Here is an 8,000-nt window from a genome sequence, read left to right as displayed (position 1 = left end):
GCCAACAAGGCTAGTTAAAAAACTTAATTACAAAAAAAAAAAAGCTGCCGGGTGCTGGTGGCTCCTGCTTATAATCCTAGCTACTCAGGAGGCTGAGATCTGAGGATTGTGGTTCAAAGCCAGCCCTGGCAGAAAAGTCAGTGAGACTCTTTATCTCCAATAAACCACTCAGAAAACTGGAAGTGGTGCTGTGGTTCAAGTAGTAGAATGCTAGCCTTGAGCTGAAGAACTGAGGGTCAGTGCCCAGGCCCAGAGTTCAAGCCTCACGACCGACCAAAAAAAAAAAAAAAAAAGAAAAGGAAAAAAAAAAGCAGCTTAATTACAATATTCTCTTGGAGGTCTTATAATCAATTCCGTCTTTTATTTTTAATTTCCTTTACATTTCCCCTTCACTCTTGGCTGGCTAGTGGCTCCGTATCACTAAGTGTTGGGCATGTATCTCAGTTAAAGAGCACTTGCTTAAATTTAGCACTAGAGTTTTATTTATTTATACTTTTGGTCAGTCATGGGCCTGAACTCTGGGCCTGGGCACTATTCCTCAACTCTTCAGCTCAAGGCGAGCACTCTACCACTTGAGCCACAGTGCCATTTCAGGCTTTTTTCTACATATGTGGTGCTGAGGAATGGAACCCAGGGCCTCAAGCATGCAAGGCAAGCACTCTACCACTGAGCCACCTTCCCAGTCCCAAGAGTTAAAAAAAAAAAAAAGCCTTAAAAAAGTCCTAGCTACTCAGAAGGCTGAGATCTGAGGATCTTGATTTGAAGCCAGCCAGAGGGAGAAAGTCCCTGGGACTCTTATCTCCCATTAATCACTAAAAAGCTGGAAGTGAGCTGTGGCTCCAGTGGTAGAGTGCTAACCTTGTGTAAAAAAGCTCACAGACACTGCCCAGGCCCTGAGTTCAAGCCCTAGGACCAGTGTTCAAGCACTCATGCACACACACACACACACACACACACACACACACACGTGTCTCACATCTATAATCCTATCTACTCAGGATGTCTGAAACTGAGAATCATAGTTTTTTGGAATCCAGCTGTGGAAGACAAAAATCCTTGAGACAAAAATCCAGCTGTGGAAGACAAAAATCTCTTAGTTAACCACCGGAAGGCCAGAAGAGGTATGGCTCTAGTGGTATAGCCCCAGACATGAGTGAAAAGCTGAACCAGAGTTTGAAGCCTGGCGTTCAAGCTTCAATACTGGTGTGCTTGTGCGTGCGTGCCCATGCACGCACACACATGCACACACACAGAGAAAGACTATATGAGTCATCTGGGCATAGTGGCAAACTGCCTAAAACTCCAGTACAGACTGAGACAGGAGGATAAATTTGACTCTATTAGAAAGAAAAAGGGAAGAAGAAAGAAAAGAAAGAAGAGGGAATAGATTGGGGGGAGAGAGAGAAGGAGGGAAGAAAGAGGCATAATAAATTAATATAACATAACAAGAGATAAAGTGAGATTACTCCAAAAGAACCAAGTCATGATTAAAGTGTTGAAACTTTTCAACCCAACACCATTCTTTGTCCTCAGGAAAGGGGAAGGGCTCTAGGATTGAGTTAATTATTTATGATCAGTGATTTAATCAACTATTCCTACATAAGGAAACCTCCATAAAAGTCCCTAAATGAGGTTAGGAGAGCTTCTAAGTGGCTAATACATCTGTGTACCAATAGGTGGTATAGTAGAGGTGGTAGAAGCAACCCTAGGCATAAGATATGTCTCCCAAAAAGGAAGTCCTGAAAATTACCTCTATTTTGGGTGGGCCTCACCTTTCTCATCTACCCAGAACCGTGGTCTAAGGACTAGGAGTTGCTGGAAGGACTGCTTGTATTCTCCCCACTCAGAAAGTATAAAAGCTACATAAAGGACTTGCCATTTTGAGCATGAAGAGGAGGAAGGGTTTTTTTTGTTTCGTTTTTTTGTTTTTAAGTCTTGAGGCCTGATCTCTGGGCCTGGGCACTGTCCCTGAGCTTCTTTTGCTCAAGGATAGCACTCTACCACTTGAGCCACAGTGCCATTTCTGGCCTTTTCTGTTTATGTACTGAGGAATCAAACACAGGGCTTCAGGGCTGGGAAGCTGGCTCAGTGGTAGAGTGCTTGCCTTGCATGCATGAGGCCCTGAGTTTGATTCCTCAGCACCACATAAGCAGGAAAAAAAAAAACAAAAACAAAAAAAAACCAGAAGTAGCGCTGTGGCTCAAGGGGTAGAGTGCTAGCCTTGAGCTTAAGAGCTGAGGGACAGAACCCAGGCCCAGAGTTCAGGCCCCAGGATCAACCAAAAAAAAAAAAAAGATAAAACAAAACAAAACCCAGGGCTTCATGCATGCTAGGCAAACAATATCACTAAGCCACACTCCCAGGCCTCCTAAAATGTTTACTTTAAGAGATACTTCTTTTTTATGAGATTGTCTTGAAATGCTTTCCATGAGTGGATCTTAAGGACCTGTGATTTTTCATGAAGGAGAAGCTGAGATAAACTCTTATCCATCTCCAATGACAGTCGTGGTGGTGGGAGGAGTTTGGACGAAATAGGGAGTGACTGACAATGAATAGGGATTTCTTTTTAGACAACATAAGTCTTCTAAAGTTGGTCGTGGTCAGACGTGGTGTTGTGTACCTGGAGCCCCAGTTCATAGAGAGCTTGAAGCTGATCACTACAGGTAAGTGATTGATTGACTGCTGAGTTAGTGCTTTAATACAGAACATTCCATGAACATTCCATGTGTTCTTGCAGTTCAAAAGAAGAATGGGGAGGTAGTTGAGGGATGCACGGGGCATGTGATGGAAGAGTAGAACTTGATCAGGAGATAGGTATGTGTTAGGAAGAGGTGGAAGGAGGCAAAGGAAATGCTATATGAACACTTGGAGAAAGTAACATGGGCACAGAGGGGTATATGGTAAGTGATATATGGGCAAAGATCCTCAAGAGCCATTGGAAAATATAATAGGGATGAATTTAGGCATATCTGATAGAGGGATGGGAGCCACTGAAGGGTTTAAGGCAGAAAAAAAAAAGACCAGATTTTCATTTTCTAAAGCGGTGTCTATTATGTAGAAAATGGATTAAAGATGTATTACTGGGAGCAGGAAGATTTCCAATAATTTAGGAGAAAGGCAATGGTAGGAACTAAGTTGGTGGCTCCCACCGCTTGAGAGACTGGGTGAAGCAGGAGGTTCTTGAACTTTAGAATATATAGGAAAGGGCTGGGAAGGTGGCTCAGTGGTAGAGCACTTGCCTTGCATGCCTGAGGCCCTGGGTTCGATTCCTCAGCACCACATAAACAAAAAGAAAAAAGCTGGAAGTGGCGCTGTGGCTCAAGTGGTAGAGCGCTAGCCTTGAGCTGAAGAGCTGAGGGACAGTGCCCAGGCCCAGAGTTCAGGCCCCACGACTGGACCCTCCCCCCAAAAAAGTAGAATATATAGGAAGTTTCAGGTCTCTAATTAATTAATTAAAGGCAAACACATGGGATAAACTTCACATTTATTTATTTATTTTTTATTATTGTTGGTCATGGGGCTTGAAATCTGAGCGTAGGCACTATCCCTCAGCCCTTTAGCTCAAAGGGAGCGCTCTACCACTCAAGCCATAGCACCACTTTCGGTTTTCTGAGAGGTTTATTGGAGATAAGAGTTTCATGGACTTTTCCTGCTTGGGCTGGCTTTGAACCTTGATCCTCAAATCTCAGCCTCCTGAGTAGCTAGGATTACAGGTGTGAGTCATTGGCACAGGCTTTGTTTGTTTATTTACTTATTTTCTGTTACCAGGGCTTGAAATTAGGATCTTGAGGTCTCAATCAGCTTTCTTGCTCACATCTGGCTGCAAATCACATCTCCAGTCCAGCATTTGGAGGTAAAGTCTCTCAAACTTTTTGCCTGGGCTGACTTTGAACCAAGATCTTCCAGGTTTTAGCTTAAAAAAAAATTCTTTATTGAGATTAAGTGATAAATTTCACAGTATTGTGGGATAGTGATATTTAGCTAAAGTCACAAATACATGTTAACCTTCACAAGGCTTATTGTCATTATCATGGTCTATAAAGCTTGTGACCTCTACAAACTTTGACAATACAACTATTTTTTCCAAATCGGGTGATATGTACATTTCTTTCCTTCTGCTTAGTGTAAGTTGTTCCCTCTTTCTCTCTCATTCTCTCCCTCCCATTGCTGCCCTTGAGTTGCTTAGTTCACTTGCATCAATGTCCAGGGCTGCTGATGGGCCCCTCTGCTGTATTTTTTCATCTGTTTCCCTCTGATTAGATTTTAGCTTCTTGAGTTGCTAGGATTACAGGTGTGAGCAACCAGTGTCTAGCTTCTTATTTTCTTTTCAGGTTATGGGATCAAAACTACTTGGTGATTAGATGTGGGAGAAAAGGAGGATGCCTAACTTGACTGGGTCGTATTTGAAACTACATTGTCTTTGTTTCTGCGCCTGCTCTATACCGTGGAAGTTTTTGTCTTGAGGCTTATAAACTTATATCTGCTTCTATTCTATTCCCAGATTTTTACATTCATTCAGATCTCAACACAAAATCAGCTGCTCAAACATGCTTTCTCTTCTACTTTTCTGGTAGCCAATAGCAACCACTTGGTTAGCCATGTTTTATTTTTCAACACTTTTCACTATTGAAAATTATCTTATATTCTGTCTCTCTGTATGTGTCTCTATCTCTCTCTGTGTCTCTGTCTGTCTTGTCTCTGTCTCTCTCATTCTCTCTCTCTCTCACACACACACACACACACATACACACACTCTTACATACACACAATCGTGGGGCTTGAACTCAAGGCCTGGGTGCTGTCCATGAGGTTTTGTGCTCAGGGCTAGTGCTCTAATTGAAGTCTTTTTTTTTTTTTTTTTTTGGGTCCGGTCATGGGGCCTGAACTCTGGGCCTGGGCGCTGTCCCTCAGCTTTTCAGCTCAAGGCTAGCGCTCTACCATTTGAGCCACAGCGCCACTTCTGGCTTTTTTCTTTTTGTTTATGTGGTGCTGAGGAATTGAACCCAGGGCCTCATGCATGTAAGGCAAGTGCTCTACCACTGAGCCACCTTCCCAGCCCCAATTGAAGAGTCTTGAGGGCTTTCCTGCCTGGGCTGACTTTGAACCACAATCAAGTCTCAGATCTCAGCCTCCTGAGTAGCTAGGAGTACAGGCACGAGCCACCAGCATCTGGCTGTTTTGTCCAACTTTAAGTTATTCTATCTTACTTTATCTTATCATCCTTCTTGGATCTGAACCTCAGTCAAGCAGATATCTTGTCTGTCTTGCTTACCACTAAATCCTATTAGTTGAAAAGAGCCTGGTGAACAGGGCCTGGCAGTTAATAGGAAGTATTATCTTTTGCCAGTTCTCTCTTAATTCCAAGCTTCAACTATGTGAAACAAATTGTAGTGCTCTAAATTGCTGGTGTTTTTTGTTTGTATTGTTTCCTCAGCATAGAACTCCCTCTTCTCTCCCTTGTGCTAACTTCATTGTCACTCAAGGTTTTGTTTTGTCTCTTTCCTTACTTGGTCTGCTTTCCCATTGGAAGGAAGGTATTGAAAGCCATTTTGAGGTCCACACACCTAGCCAAGATAGATAATGGACATTCAGCAAATGTTTATTAGAATCTTTTGGGAATTTGTTAGAAATACAGAATCTTGGTCCTTACCCCAGATCAACTGAATCAGAATGTCTATTGAGCAAGGTCTCCACATGAATCACTTTCATATTAAAGTCAGAGGAGTACTATTTTAGTGTTGATAGCCCTGTGGTGATCTAGAAAAGAGGGTGGGTATGGCAAAGAAAAAGACATGATATTAGCTATCATGGATTTAAAAAATCAATTATAGCAATTTTTTTTTTTTGTCAGTCAGGAGGCTTGAACTCTGGGCCTGGGTGCTGTCCCTCAGCTCTTCAGCTCAATGCAAGCACTCTACCACTTGAGCTATAGCACCACTTCCAGTTTTCTGGTGGGTTATTGGAGATAGGAGTCTCATGGTCTTTCCTGCCCAGGCTGGCTTTGAATCTCGATCCTCACATCTCAGCCTCCTGAGTAGCTAGGATTACAGATGTGAACCACTGGTTCCCAGCTAGCAATTTTTTAAAGTTTGTGAAATAACTAATATGAAAGGCCTGGCACACAGTAGATGTTTAGTAAATTATGATAATTTCTCCCTGGAAGAATCTAGTCTGGAAGTTAAGAAATGCAGATTCATTGAATCATAAAACCAAAGAGAAACCAGGGGCTGGTGGCTTATACCTGTAATCTTAGCTACTCAAGATGCTGAGATCTGAAGATCAAGGTTCTAGAAACAAAAACAAAAACAACAAAAACACAAGTAAGGTATGAGATTTAAATGGTAGAGCACCACTTGGGGATGGGAGGGACTAGGCCCTGATTTCAAGGTCTAGTATCAGCAAATGGGAAGGGTATCCTTACCCTTCTCTTTTTCTCCCTGAAAGCAAGGAATTGTCTTAACTAGAACAGAAACAAGAACAGAAAGTTGACAAATACCTACAAACATTTAAAAGAGTTTCTATATACATGCAAATAGTCATTTTCTTTAGCTACCCCACTTTGACATAATTGCCTTTTTTCCTGTGTGTGGGTCTGAGGGCTTGAACTCAGGGCATGAGTACTGTCCCTGAGTTTTTGTGCTGAAAGCTAGTACTCTATCACCTTTTTTTCTTTTTTTTTTGTAGGTTGTAGGGTTTGAACTTTGGGCCTGAGCGTTGTCCCTCAGCTCTTCAGCTCAAGGCTATCGCTCTGCCTGCCACTTGAGCCACAGCACCACTTCTGGTTTTCTGAGTGGTTTATTGGCAATCAGCCAGAACGGGCTGGCTTTGAACTGAAATCCTTAGATCTCAGCCTCCTGAGTAGCTAGGATGACAGGTGTGAGCCACTGGTGCCCGGCTCTACCACTTTTGAGCCATAGCTCCTTCTGGCTTTTTTGGTGGCTAATTGGAGATAAGAGTCTCATGGACTTTCCTGCTCTGGCTGGCTTCAAAACTGTTGATCCTTAGATCTCAGCCTCTTGAGTAGCTAGAATTACAGGCGTGAGCCACCTTCCCCCTACTGGTACTTGCCTCTTTTTGCTCAATATACCACAAAATAACTTAGGTTTTGGTTTTTGTTTCCTTTCTATTTTTAAGAGTTGCATGCTTGGGAGCTGGGGGAGGGGGCTTCACATGTACACATGTTAGGCATGCTCTACTGAACAGCTACAGTCCTTTCATCTCTTCAGGGGGGCCTTTGTCCCACAAAAACTATTGTATTTTTTTTCTTGTGTTAATCTGTTATTTCCGGGTAGGGGTAAAAATTTGCTTTCCTTAAGAGTTTCATGTCAAGAAATTGGCTTCCCTTCAATACAACTGAACTAGAAGGGTGTAGAGGAAAATAGTGATCTTTACTCAGGGCAGGGCTTTACCACTTGAGCCACACCTCCACTTCCAGCTTTTGGGAAGTTAATTGGAGATAAGGATCCCAGTAGGGCGCAGCCTGGGGGCTGGCTTTGAATCTGGCTCCTCCTATCTCTACCTCCTAAGTAGCTAGGATTGTCTACTTCCTTTTATTGTCACCAGAACTCACACCTGGTGCAGCCAGATTGGGCCGGAGCCAAACGACCTAAACTCAGCATTGCTTAGAAGTTGTTAACTACGAAGACTTCAAATAATCACGGTGACCCCTATTTTCCTGTTTTCCTGTCAAAGGGCCTCGTAATTACGATTTTACAAAGTCCAGCATCACTGTGGCGGTAAGTGCCGGGTAGGGGAGAGTTCGGAGGAAAGCAACCAGCCGGAGGAGAAATTGATTACCTGGAAGCACGGAAGGAGGCGGGAAATGCGTTCAGCGCCGCCATCAGGCGGAGCCGGGAGCCGAAACCCCCAGCCCCGGTTCGCTCAGAGCCAACTACATTTCCCAGGCTCCCCGGTCCCGCCCTCGCTCTCAGGCCCCTCCCCTCCTCGACGGGCTCCGCCCCCTTCCATCCGGCCCCGCCCCCGCCGGCGGCCCGGCTGGG

At 43.7% G+C, this 8,000-nt stretch overlaps 1 protein-coding gene across 1 annotated transcript in view; it reads left to right on the top strand.

Moving 5' to 3' along the window:
• Positions 1 to 7,571: 7,571 nt before the first annotated feature.
• Positions 7,572 to 8,000, top strand: part of Ei24 (etoposide induced 2.4) — a 15,203-nt gene continuing 14,774 nt past the window's right edge. Inside the window, exon 1 of the mRNA XM_013009834.1 lies at positions 7,572 to 7,736. The gene's annotated coding sequence lies outside the window, so the exon portion shown is untranslated. The remainder of the gene's footprint in view (positions 7,737 to 8,000) is intronic.

Source organism: Dipodomys ordii, unplaced genomic scaffold, assembly GCF_000151885.1.
Source record: "Dipodomys ordii isolate 6190 unplaced genomic scaffold, Dord_2.0 Scaffold10, whole genome shotgun sequence".
In the NCBI taxonomy this organism is placed as follows: Eukaryota; Metazoa; Chordata; class Mammalia; order Rodentia; family Heteromyidae; genus Dipodomys; species Dipodomys ordii.
This window is presented reverse-complemented; position numbering and strand designations above follow the sequence as displayed.